This window comes from Macaca mulatta, chromosome 20 (assembly GCF_049350105.2).
Source record: "Macaca mulatta isolate MMU2019108-1 chromosome 20, T2T-MMU8v2.0, whole genome shotgun sequence".
Lineage (NCBI taxonomy): Eukaryota > Metazoa > Chordata > Mammalia > Primates > Cercopithecidae > Macaca > Macaca mulatta.
In genome coordinates this window covers 29,207,167-29,220,188 of record NC_133425.1, presented here as the reverse complement: position 1 = coordinate 29,220,188, position 13,022 = coordinate 29,207,167, and the positions used below count along the sequence as shown (strand labels likewise).

Sequence of the window (13,022 nt, the reverse complement as noted above, 5' to 3'; positions counted from 1 at the left end):
TTGTATTTTTAGTAGAGATAGGGTTTCACCGTGTTAGCCAGGATGGTCTCGATCTCCTGACCTCGTGATCCACCTGCCTTGGCCTCCCAAAGTGCTGGGATTACAGGCGTGAGCCACCGCTCCCTGCCCATTCCATATATTCTTAACCAGTAAATACCTCCTCTTTTACTAGGAAAATACAAGGGGTCAAATAGGAGCTTCTTTAACATTCCACTGCCTGCCATGACTCCAGATTTACTTCCGATCCGTCTCGGCAAGTCCTGCATGTATAATGTTCAGCAACACAGCTGGGCCTGGGTTTCATCCCCTTCTGCCCCTTAGGGACTTTGCTCTATTATTCCTACTTTCTCCTCTCCTAGTTTTATGGTTTCAGATTCCCTTTCTTGTCCCAAAGACACTCCAGCCTATAAGCATGCTAAGATCTGCCTTTAAAACAATACAAAATCACTTTTCTCTCTATCCCTATTATTTTCAGCTAAATGCCTCGAAGCAGTAGCCTACATTCACGAAATCCACTTCTTTCTTTTCTTTATTTTTTTAAGATGGAGCCTCACTCCGTCGCCCAGGCTGGAGTGCGGTGGCACAATCTCGGCTCACTGCAGCCTCCTCCTCTCAGGTTCAAGCGATTCTGTGCCTCAGCCTTCTGAGTAGCTGAGACTACAGGTGTCCGCCACCACACCCAGCTAATTTTTGTATTTGTAGTAGAGATGGGGTTTCACCACGTTGGCCAGACTGGTCTCAAACTCCTGACCTCAAGGGATCTGCCCACCTCGGCTTCCCAAACTGCTGGGATTACAGGTGTGAGCCACTGCACCTGGCCTGAATCCATTTCTGTTTATTCTTTGGCCTAGTGCAATATTAATAGCCACTTGACTGAGCTTTTATGATGTGCCATGTACTGTGTTAAGCACTTTATATACATTTCTTTTTTTTTTTTTTTTTTTTTTGAGACGAAGTCTCGCTCTGTCGCCCAGGCTGGAGTGCAGTGGCCGGATCTCAGCTCACTGCAAGCTCCGCCTCCTGGGTTCACGCCATTCTCCTGCCTCAGCCTCCCAAGTAGCTGGGACTACAGGCGCCCGCCACCTCGCCCGGCTAGTTTTTTGTATTTTTTTTTAGTAGAGACAGGGTTTCACCATGTTAGCCAGGATGGTCTCAATCTCCTGACCTCGTGATCTGCCCGTCTCGGCCTCCCAAAGTGCTGGGATTACAGGCTTGAGCCACCGCGCCCGGCCTATATACATTTCAATTTAACATTTACAAGAACTCTATAAAGTAGGTATTAGGAGATATTCCTCCGTGTGTCTCCCTGCTGTGACTCCAAAGTGACCAGCGTGCCCACTCATATTTACTTCCAATCCATCTCGGCAAGTCCTGCCTTCACATCTTGCTGAGTTGGCAAAAATCGCAAGTCCCTGCCTTCAACAAATTCTCAGACTTGATCCTATTCACATACCTAGAGTCTCCTGAATGAAGGGGAGGCTGGGTCCCCTTGATGAAGGACTGTTCTACACTGACAAAAACATGCTGTAAACCTTCTAGCATTTTCCAAGTGTACCTGCAGCCATTTAGCAAGCACATTAGATTGGAATGTATACACAGTGCTTAACTCAGTACATGGCATATCATGAAAGCTCAGTCACGTGTCTATTAATACTGCAGTGGGCCAAAGAATAAACAAGTGGGTTCAGTGAATGTAGACTACTGCTACTGTGGGCATCAGAGAAGGGGAAGTAACTAGAGTGTCCAGAGATTTGTGGACATTGGACCTAAACTAATTTTAATTCTAGGAGATTCAAAATGTAGTTTACCAGGTACAGTGGACTCATGGGACCAGGTTTGTGCAGGAATGGGTTAACTCAGGAGGTGTAGGTTGTTCAAACCCTGCACATTCCAAAGAAAGCTCATCTTCAGAATGGGCATTTGGTCTGCTCCTGGGAAATAACTTCTGAGCCCGTGGAATATTTTATTTGATTAGTGTTTTTGTATGCCAGAGATCTTGGGCCATGCCATCATGCTGTACCAGTCTGAACAAATAAGTTTATCCTAAGTGTGATTTATAGTGAACCTTGTTTTTTGCTCTGGGGTCTGAGTAGTAGAGATCAGTAGTGTGGACATTCCAAGCTTATGTGACTGACCCCCAATAAAAACCCTGCACATGGCCGACGCAGTGGCTCACGCCTATAATCCCAGCACTTTGGGAGGCCGAGGTGGGTGGATCACCTGAGGTCAGGTGTTTGAGACCAGCCTGGCCAACATGGTGAAACCCCATCTCTACTAAAAATACAAAATTAGCCAGGTGGTGGCACACACCTGTAATTCCAGCTACTTGGGAGGCTGAGGCAGGAGAATCGCTTGAATCTGGGAGGCGGAGGTTGCAGTAAGCTGAGATCACGCCATTGCACTCCAGCCTGGGTGACAAAAGTAAGACTCTATCTAGAAAAACAAACAAAATAAAACCTGCACCCTAAAGTTTGCGTGAACTTCTCTGTTTGGGAACAACCAGCACCTGTTGTCAGAAATCATTGCAGGAAGGAAAAAGGACATCCCCGTGATGCCTCACTGGGAGTAGACGCCTGAAAGTTTGTGCCTGGTTGCATCTGGATTTTGTCCCATGTACCTTATCCCTTTGATGATTTTAATCTGTATCCTTTTGCTTTAATAAACCATAAATGCAAGTATAACCAATAAATAAAAATAAATAAGCAAAGCCCTTGCCACTCATTACCCAGAACATTTCTCAGGACAGTGTTTGCAGCAAGCCAACCTTGAGGGAGAGGTAATGTCTGCTTCCAGGGCAAAGAGCAGCTTCCTCACTGCTTACTATAAAACAGCAGATGGGGCCGGGCGCGGTGGCTCAAGCCTGTAATCCCAGCACTTTGGGAGGCTGAGACGGGCGGATCACAAGGTCAGGAGATCGAGACCATCCTGGCTAACCCGGTGAAACCCCGTCTCTACTAAAAAATACAAAAAACTAGCCGGGCGAGGTGGCGGGCGCCTGTGGTCCCAGCTACTCCGGAGGCTGAGGCAGGAGAATGGCGTGAACCCGGGAGGCGGAGCTTGCAGTGAGCTGAGATCCGGCCACTGCACTCCAGCCTGGGCGACAGAGCGAGACTGTCTCAAAAAAAAAAAAAAAAAAAAAAACAGCTGGGCATGGTGGCTCACACCTGTAATCCCAGAATTTTGGGAGGCCAAGGCAGGAGAATTGCTTGAGGCCAGGAGTTTGAGACTACCCTGGCCAACATAGCAAGAACCCATGTTATTGATTGATTGATTGATTGATTGAAGGAGTATCACTCATCGCTCAGGCTGGAGTGCAGTGGCGCGATCTTGGCTCACTGCAACCTCCACCTCCTGGGTTTTCAAGCAACTTTCCTGCCTCAGCCTCCCAAGTAGCTGGGATTATAGTCACTGCCACCATGCCCAGCTAATTTTTGTATTTTTGTAGAGACGGGGTTTCACTATGTTGGTCATGCTGGTCTCGAACTCCTGATCTCAGGTGATCTGCCCACCTTGGCCTCCCAAAGTGCTGGGATTACAAGCGTGAGCCACTGCTCCCAGCCCAACCCCATCTTTAAAAAGGAAAAAAACAGCAGGAGCTTCTTGTTCCTCCCCTTTGATGCAACTCACTATGTGTCTAGCATCTATCTGGGTACATCTCACGTTGCCCCTGCAGGGGGCAGAAAGGAACCAATGCAGGCATGCTCATGCTGCCTGTTGTGCCCTGAACAGTAAGGTCTTTTGTCTCTGTTTTCTGACAGCATCCATGAACAGACCCATTTATTAACCTATAAGTAGGGCAGCCTCAAATTCCAGATCTGACAGTATGTATTGTTTTCCTTGACCAGGTGAGGAAACAGGCACAGTGACATTAAATAGCTTGTCGACTGGGCACAGGGGTGCAGGCCTATAATCCCAGCACTTTGGGAGGCCGAGGTGGGTGGATCACCTGAGGTCAGGAGTTCGAGACCGGTCTGATCAACATAGTGAAATCCCATCTCTACTAAATGCAAAAAATTAGCTGGGCATGGTGGCACATACCTGTAATCTCAACTACTTGGGAGGCTGAGGCAGAAGAATTGCTTGAACCCGGGTGGCAGAGGTTGCAATGAGCTGAGATTGTGCCATTGCACTCCAGCCAGGGCAACAAGAGCGAAACTCCATCTCAAAAAATTAAAAAATAAATAAATAAATAACTTGTCCAGGATCACATATCTGGATGACTGTAAAGTCAGCTGCTATGCAATGTTTTATTCTAAGACTGTCCTTTAAGATAACTGATGACCTACTTAACAAATCAGTGCTTCAGTTTTTATCTTATATACCTGAGTTTTCCTACTTAAACTCTCTTCTAACTTAGCTTTCATGCCCCACATTCTTCTAGTCTTCCTGGTGCCTCTTGTGGCTTCTGCTAGTGTGTACATGTGAGAATTCCTTCCCAGCAAGAATGAGTTTCTCTGTGGCCCAGGCTGGAATGCGGTCATGCGATCATGGCTCACGGCAGCCTCGACTTCCCTGAGCTCAAGTGATCCACCCACTTCAGCCTCTTGAGTAGTTGGGACCACAGGCATGCGCCACTACACCCAGCTAATTTTTTTGTATTCTTTGTAGAGATGAGGCTTCTCCACGTTGCCCAGGCTGGTCTTGAACTCCTGGGCTCAAGCCCTTTAATCCTCCTGCCTTGGCTTCCTAGAGTGCTGGGATTACAGGTGTGGGCCACCTCGCCTGGCCTTATGTTTTTTCCAAATCCCAAGAATAATCAGTAAAGAAATTGGGAAAATGCACAAAAGTGATAATTATTTATCATTTGTTTGTTTATTCATTTATTTATTTATTTTTGAGATAGAGTCTCACTCTGTCACTCAGACTGGAGTGCAATGGCAAGATCTCAGCTCACTGCAATCTCTGTCCCCTGGGTTCAAGCAATTCTCCTGCCTCAGCCTCCCAAGTAGCTAGGATTACAGGCGTGCGCCACCATGCCCAGCTGATTTTTTTTTTTTTTTTGTATTTTTAGTAGAGATGGGGTTTCGCCATGTTGGCCAGGCTGGTCTTGAACTCCTAATCTCAGGTGATTCACCTGCCTCAGCCTCCCAGAGTGCTGGGATTACAGGCATGAGTCACCACACCCAGCTCATCTGTATATCTTCTTTGGAGAAATGTCTATATAAGTCCTTTGCCTGCTTTTATCTTTTTTTCTTTAATTCTTTTTTTTTTTTTTTTTTGAGCGGAGTCTTGCTCTGTCACCCAGGCTGGAGTGCAGTGGCGCCGTTTCGGCTCACTGCAACCTCCGCCTCCCAGGCTCAAGTGATTTTCTTGCCTCAGCCTCCTGAGTAGCTGGGATTACAGGTCCGTGCCACAGTGCCTGGCTAATTTTTGTATTTTTAACAGAAATGGAGTTTCACCATCTCTGTTGGTTAGGCTGGTCTTGAATTCCTGGCCTCAAGTGATCTGCCCATCTTGGCCTCCCAAAGTGCTGGGATTACAGTGTGAGCCACCGCGCCCAGCCTCTTTGCCTGCTTTTAAATTGGGATTTTTATTTTTTAGTGGTTGTTGAGTTACAGGAGTTCTTTATAAATTCTGAATATTAATCCCTTATTAGACACATGATTTACAAATATTTCCTCCCATTCTGTGGGTGTCTTTTCATTCTCAATAGTGGTTTTTTTGTTTTGTTTTGTTTTGTTTTATCTTTTGAGATGGAGTCTCACTCTGTTGCCCAGGCTGGAGTGCAGTGGTGCGATCTCGGCTCACTACAACCTCCACTTCCTGGGTTCAAGCGATTCTCGGGCCCTAGCCTCCAGAGTAGCTGGGATTACAGGCATAAGCTACCATGCCCAGCTGATTTCTGTATTTTAGTAGAGATGGGGTTTCACCATGTTGGCCAGGTTGGTCTCAAACTCCCGACCTTAGGTGATCCGCCCGCCTCAGCCTCCCAAAGTGCTAGGAGTACAGGTGTGAGCCACTGCGCCTGGCCACAATCCATTTTAAAAGTTTTGAAAGATACAGTAAAGTTAAAGGACTTTTACAGAGAACACACATATACTCACCACCTATATTCTACAATTAACATTTAGTATATCTGCTTTATCATGTAACTATCAGTTTCTCTACCAGTATACTTTGTTTCTGGGTGCACGTAAAAAAAATTGCTGAAATCAGTACACTTCACCTGTAAACATTTCAACATGCATGTTATTAATTAGAGCTCCACATTTATTTTACATGTTTTTTGAGTTAAAAGTACATAAAATGCACAAACTTTAAGTGTATATTTGCTGAATGTTGACAAAGATGTATACATCTGTAACTCAAACCCCTATCAAAATATATAACATTACCATCATCCCAGAAAGTTCACTCATGTGGCTGGGTGCAGTGGCTCACGCCTGTTATCCCAGCACTTTGGGAGGCCGAGGTGGGCGGATCACGAAGTCAGGAGTTCGAGACCATCCTGGCCAATATGGTGAAACGCCATCTCTACTAAAAATACAAAAATTAGCTGGGCATGGTGGTACATACCTGTAATCCCAGCTACTTGGGAGGCTGAGGCAGAAGAATCACTTGAATCAGGGAGTCGGAGATTGCAGTGAGCCAAGATCGTGCCACTGTACTCCAGCCTGGCGACAGAGTAAGATTCTGTCTCAAAAAATAAAAAAAAAGAAAGAAAAGAAAGAAAATTGCCTCATGCTCCTTCCTAGTCAATTCCCATCCCCGCTCCACCAGAGACAACTACTATTCTAATTAGTGTTTCTTGTTATAAAACTTCATATTATTGGAATCATACAGTGTGTATTTTTTTTGTCTAAAGCTTCTTTTATTCAGCATAATGTCTTTGAGTCCTGCTTCTTTTTAGACTTTCTTGAGTTCAGAGCTGGGAGACTGCTCCTACATCAATAGAGTAGTTGACAAAGCTCAGAAATAGCTCCTCAACAATGTTACCTGTGTTCATTTGTTACTGTAAGAAATTACTACAAACTGGTGACTGAAAACAACACAAATTTATCATCTTATAGTTCTTCAGGTCTAAAGTCTGAAAATAGGTCTTATGGGACAATCAAGGTGTTGGCAGGGCTACATTCCCTCTCTAGAGCTCTAGGGAGAATCTGTTTCTTGCCTTTTCCAGCTTCTAGAGGCTGCCTACATTCCTTGGCTAGTGGCCCCTCTCCAGCAACTGCATCACTCCCACCTCTGCTTTTGTTGTCACATCTCCTTCTTGGACCTTGACCTTCTTGCCTCCCTTTTATAAGGACCATTGTGATTACACTAGACTCAACAGGATAGTGTTCTTAACTCAAAATCCTTAGTTTAATCACATCTGCAAAGTCCTATTTGCTAATATAAGGTAACACAATCACAGGTTTTGCAGATTAGGACATGAAATATTTGGGGTCCATTATTCTTAATTCATACATAATAACTGTACATAAATATGGGGTATATGGTGATGTTTCTATACATACGATGTGTACTGGTCAAATTGGGGCATCCATCATCTAAAACATTTATCATTCTTTGTGTTAGGAACATTCAATATCTTCTCTTCTAGTTATTTGAAAATATATAGTGTATTATTGTTAACTATAGTCATTCTACAGTGTTGTAAAACTCTAGAACGTATTCCTCCAATATAGCTAATAATTTTGTGTCCATTAACAAATTTTTCCCTATCCCACCCTTGCCCCTACCCTTCCCTTTCTAGCCTCTGGTAACATTTGTTCTGCCTTTTTTTTTTTTTGAGATGGAGTTTTGCTCTTTGTCCCTGGCTGGAGTGAACTGGCACAATCTCGGCTCACTGCAATCTCCAACACCTGGGTTCAGGCGATTCTTGTGCCTCAGCCGGCTGAGTAGCTGGAATTATAGGCATGTGCCACCACGCCTGGCTAATTTTTGTATTTTTAGTAGAGACAGGGTTTCACCATGTTGGCCAGGCTGGTCTCGAATTCCTGACCTCAGGTGATCCACCCACCTCAGCCTCCCAAAGTGCTAGGATTACAGGCATTAGCCACCACACCAGGCCTTCACTAACTTTTGACTCCCCAAAACTTAACTACTAATAGTCTACTGTTTACTGGAAGCCTTACCAATAACATCAATAGTGAATTAGAACATATTTTGGGGTTGGGTACCATGGCGCATGCCTGTAATCCCAGCTAAGGCTGAGGCAGGAGGATTGCTTGAGCTTGGGAGGTGGAGGTTGCAGTGAGCCGAGATCTCACCAATGCACTCCAGCCTGGATGACAGAGTCAGATCCTGTTCTGAAAAAAAACAAAAAAAATCAGATAGTAAATATTTAAATATATATATATATATTTTGGGGCCCATACCTGTAATCCCAGCACTTTGGGAGGCTGAGGTAAGAGGATTTCTTGAGCTCAGGACTTCAAGACCAGCCTGGAAAACAAGGTGAAACCCCGTTTCTACAAAAAATTAAACAATTAGCCAAGCATGGTGGCGTGTACCTGTATTCCCAGCTATTTGGGAGGTTAATGTAGGAGGAAGGCTTGAGTTCAGGAGGTGGAGGTTGCCAAGATGGTAGCCACTGCACTCCAGCCTGGGCGACAGAGCCAGACCCTGTCTCAAAAAGAAAAAAACAAAAACATATTTTGTATGTCATATACATCATATACTGTACTCTCTCCCCCTCCTCCCCCTGCTTTTTTTTTAGAGATGGGTCTTGCTCTGTCACGAAGGTTGGAGTGCAGTGACGTGACCATAGCTCAACTGCAGCCTGAAACTCAGCTCAAGGGATCTTCCTGCCTCAGCCTCCTGAGTAGCCAGGACTACAGGCGCATGGCACCACGCCTGGCTTATATAGTGTATTCTCATCATAAAGTAAGCTAGAGAAAAGAAAATGTTACTAAGAAAATCATACGAAAGAGAAAATATATTTACTATTCATTAAGTGGAAATGGATCATCATAAAATTCTTCATCATCACCTTCACGTTGAGCAGGCTGAGGAGGAAGAGGAGGAAGGGTTGGTCTTGCTGTTTCAAGGGTGGCAGAGGCAGAGGAGGTGGAGAAGGGGGAAGGGGAGCAGAAGAGGCAGGCACACTGGTACAACTTTATGGAAATACATCATAGTTTCTGTCTGATTTTTTTGCTGCTTTTTCATTTCTCTAGACATTTCTATACAGTACCGATCCTTCTTCTACTGTTTACTTTAGTTTCAGTGCCCATATCATAGAAGGCTGTAAGTCATAAAAGAAGTCAAAAGCAATCTTAAATGACGGAAACCCTCCTGCCAGATTGTCTAATGTCCATTTGTTTTCTGGCACTGCCCCTTTTCCATCTTCCTCATCATCTGACACTGGTTCAGAAGCACTCATCTCTACCAAGTTGTATTCTAATTCCTCTGGTATGGTGTCTGTTAGCTCTTCAATTTCTCCAAAATCCATGTCTTGAAACCCTTCACCCTCTGCCTTTTTTTTTTTTTTTCCATATCCACAGTCTCTTTCGTGATTTCCTTGATTGACTCTTGTCATAATTTCCTATGAAGTAATGCATAATATCTGGGTATAGTTTTCTCTAGTAGTCACACTATTGGATATAGTTTTCTCCTGTAGGAATTTGTTTCAGGTTTAATGGCTTTCACAGCTTTTTCTATAACAATGATGGTGTCTTCAATGGTGTAATCCTTCCAGACTTTCATGATGGGGTTCTTTTCCGTAGGGTTGACCATCCTTTCCATAGAGCACCATGTGCAATGAGTCTTAAAGATCTTTATGACAACCTGATCTATAGGCTGAATTGGAAGTGTTGTGTTTGGGGGTAAGTAGGCCACTTCAACACCAAAGGTGTTGAACTCATGGGGTTCTGAGTGGCCAAGGGCATTGTCCAACATCAAAATAACTTTAAAAGGCCGTCCTGGCTGGGCACAGTGGCTCACACCTGTAATCCCAGCACTTAGGGAGGCTGAGAAGGGTGGATCACCTGAGGTCAGGAGTTCAAGACCAGCCTGGCCAACATGGTGAAACCCTGTCTCTACTAAAAGTACAAAAATTAGCTGGGCATGGTGGCGTGCGCCTGTAATCCCAGCTACTCGGGAGGCTGAGGCAGGAGAATTGATTGAACCCAGGAGGTGAAGGCTGCGGTGAACCAAGATTGTGCTGTTGCACTCTAGCCTGGGCAACAAGAGCGAAACTCCACCTGAAAAGAAAAAAAAAAGCTTCCAGATAGGTGAACATGTGAAGGTTCCTGGAGGGGTAGCATGCATACCCAAGGAGGGCGTGGAATCTCTGCTCCGCTTCCCCCATATCTCACCCACAACATCTCTTCATCTGTGTCCTTTGTGATATCCTTATAATAAACCAGCAAATGAAACGCAACCAGAGTTTGATAAAATTTGTCCAAATTGGGCAGAGTCTAAGTGACATGCCAGTGGCTTGTGCATCTCACCATGTGAGGGACCCCACCTGATAATGGTGTTGTGAGGAACACAACAACTAGACTCTCTAGCTGCAGGCAGTGGATGCCTGGGAAGGAAGATCTGTGGCTGCAGACAGAAATCTACTGGCTCTAACCTGCCAGTCGTGGTCTGTATTTCCTTGTGCCTTCATTTCCCTTTAATCAAATAGGATGGTGGGCTGGGTGCAGTGGTTCACGCCTGTAATCCCAGCACTTTGGGAGGCCGAGGCAGGCAGATCACCTGAGGTCAGGAGTTCGAGACCAACATCATTACCTCAGTTTCAACACAGTTGTCCTTGGTCCTCATGTCACTGCTTTTGGTGCTACCTGTTGTGGAAGCAGTAGAAGCCAGTGATGCAATCGCCCTTTTGTTAGGTGTGGTTCTCAGCATTACAGGCATTTGTGCCTGCTTGCAGGTATATGCACGAAAAAGAAATGGACGAATGTGATTTTGAAAGGCCTACTGAGTCAAACTTCACCTTGAAAACCTTTGTGCTATAGAGGCTAAACTTGAGCTCTGGTGTGTGAAAGGTTCCAAGGATCAGTAAATAAGGGAGTTTCACATTTTTCATTGTTTCCATGAAATGGGAACAAACATACATTTACAAATGGAAAAAAAAAATGTTTTCTTTACAACAAATAATGCACAGAAAAATGCAGCCTATAATTTGCTAGTTAGAAAGGAGGTCAAAGAAGTAAAATGGCTGAAATTTACAGAAGTAATATTTCATAATCTTAGAATTCTCTCAAAGCATGTGAAATAGGAAGAAGGAAGTTCTTGCCCAGAATCTTAGGAAATCACCACTGTTCGGTTATAATCACTGCCTCCTGAATCACTGAGGAGTCTTTTCTCCTTTTTTTTTTTTTTTTTTTTTTTTTTTGAGGCGGAGTCTCGCTCTGTCGCCCAGGCTGGAGTGCAGTGGCGCGATCTCGGCTCACTGCAAGCTCCGCCTCCCGGGTTCCCGCCATTCTCCTGCCTCAGCCTCCCGAGTAGCTGGGACTACAGGCGCCGCCACCACGCCTGGCTAATTTTTTTGTATTTTTAGTGGAGACGGGGTTTCATTGTGTTAGCCAGGATGGTCTCGATCTCCTGACCTCGTGATCCGCCCGTCTCGGCCTCCCAAAGTGCTGGGATTACAGGCTTGAGCCACCGCGCCCGGCCCCTTTTTTTTTTTTTTAAATTAGATTGTTGTTTTGTTGTCTCCCAAGTTAATATTATATTTAGATATCAGAGAGTCAGCCAAAAAGGAAAACTTTTATCTCTGGGGAAAAAACATTTAGAAAAATGTATTCAGTATATCTAATACTGAAATGCAGAAAAAATTTAGTGTTAAAAAAAAAACTATAAACATTGACATGGAAGAGATTTAATGTTTTGAAAAAAAACTTTATATTAACTGAGTAACATCCTCCTGATGAGAAGTACTATATTAAATATAAACCCATTATGTTATTAAAAAAAAAAAAAAAAAGACACCAAGAGCAGTTTTTTGTTGTTGTTGTTTCTTGAGACAGGGTCTCACTGTAGCCTAGGCTGGAATGCAGTGGCACAGTCACAGCTCACTGTAGCCGCAACCTCCTGGGCTCAGGTGTTTCTCCTTCTCATCTCAGCCTCTTGAGTAACTGGGACTATAGGCACATGCCACCATGCCCAGCTAATTTTTGTATTTTTTGTACAGATGGGGTTTTGCCCAGGCTGGTCTTGAATTCATGGGTTCAAATGTTCTGTCTACTTCCGCCTCCCAAAGTGGGTAGGATTACAGGTGTCAGCCACTGTGCCCAGCCAATTTTTATATTTTTATAATGAATGGCAGGAAAAACAACACATCAGCTACTTGGGATGGAACACTTTTAGTCTTACTTGAAAGTTTGTTTCAGGCCTGGCACTATGGCTCATACCTGTAATCCCAGCACTTTGGGAGGCCGAGGATGGTGGATCATTTGAAGCCAGGAGTTTGAGACCAGCCTGGCCAACATGGCAAAACTCCATCTTTACTAAAAATACAAAAATTAGTAGGCTGTGGTGTTCCCAGCTACTTGGGAGACAGGCATGAGAATTGCTTGAACTCAGGAGGCAGAGGTTGCAGTGAGCCAAGATTGTACCAGTGCACTCCAGCGTTGGCCACAGAGTAAGACTGTCTAAAAAAACAAACAAACAGGCCAGGCGCGGTGGCTCATGCCTGTAATCCCAGCACTTTGGGAGACCGAGGCAGGTGGATCACAAGGTCAGGAGATCAAGAGCATCCTGTCTCTGCTAAAAATACAAAAACTAGCTGGGTGTGGTGGCATGTGCCTGTAATCCCAGCTACTCAGGAGGCTGAGGCAAGAGAACCGCTTGAACCAGGGAATTGGAGGTTGCAGTGAGCCGAGATCGCGCTACTGCACTCCAGCCTGGCGACAAAGTGAGACTCAATCTCAAAAAAAAAAAAAAAAAAGTTTCTTTCAATCTGTTTATTAACATTTTTATTGTTCAGCTTCATCTTCTAAAGTCTTCTGCTGCATACTTAGTTCAAAGAGAAGTGATTTACAACATAGGATCTGAAGAAACAAAAGTATTTTTGGTTCAAGTTGCTGCTCTGTTTAAAAGGAGAATCCAAATAGCCACTCACCTGTAGTCTT

The 13,022-nt window shown here is 44.5% G+C and overlaps 1 long non-coding RNA gene and 1 pseudogene across 1 annotated transcript in view; both read left to right on the top strand.

The window, feature by feature from the left end:
• Positions 1 to 13,022, top strand: part of LOC144337990 (uncharacterized) — a 129,283-nt gene that overhangs the window by 86,438 nt on the left and 29,823 nt on the right. The gene's annotated exons all lie outside the window — the stretch shown is intronic.
• Positions 9,650 to 10,995, top strand: LOC114674341 (small integral membrane protein 30 pseudogene; annotated as a pseudogene).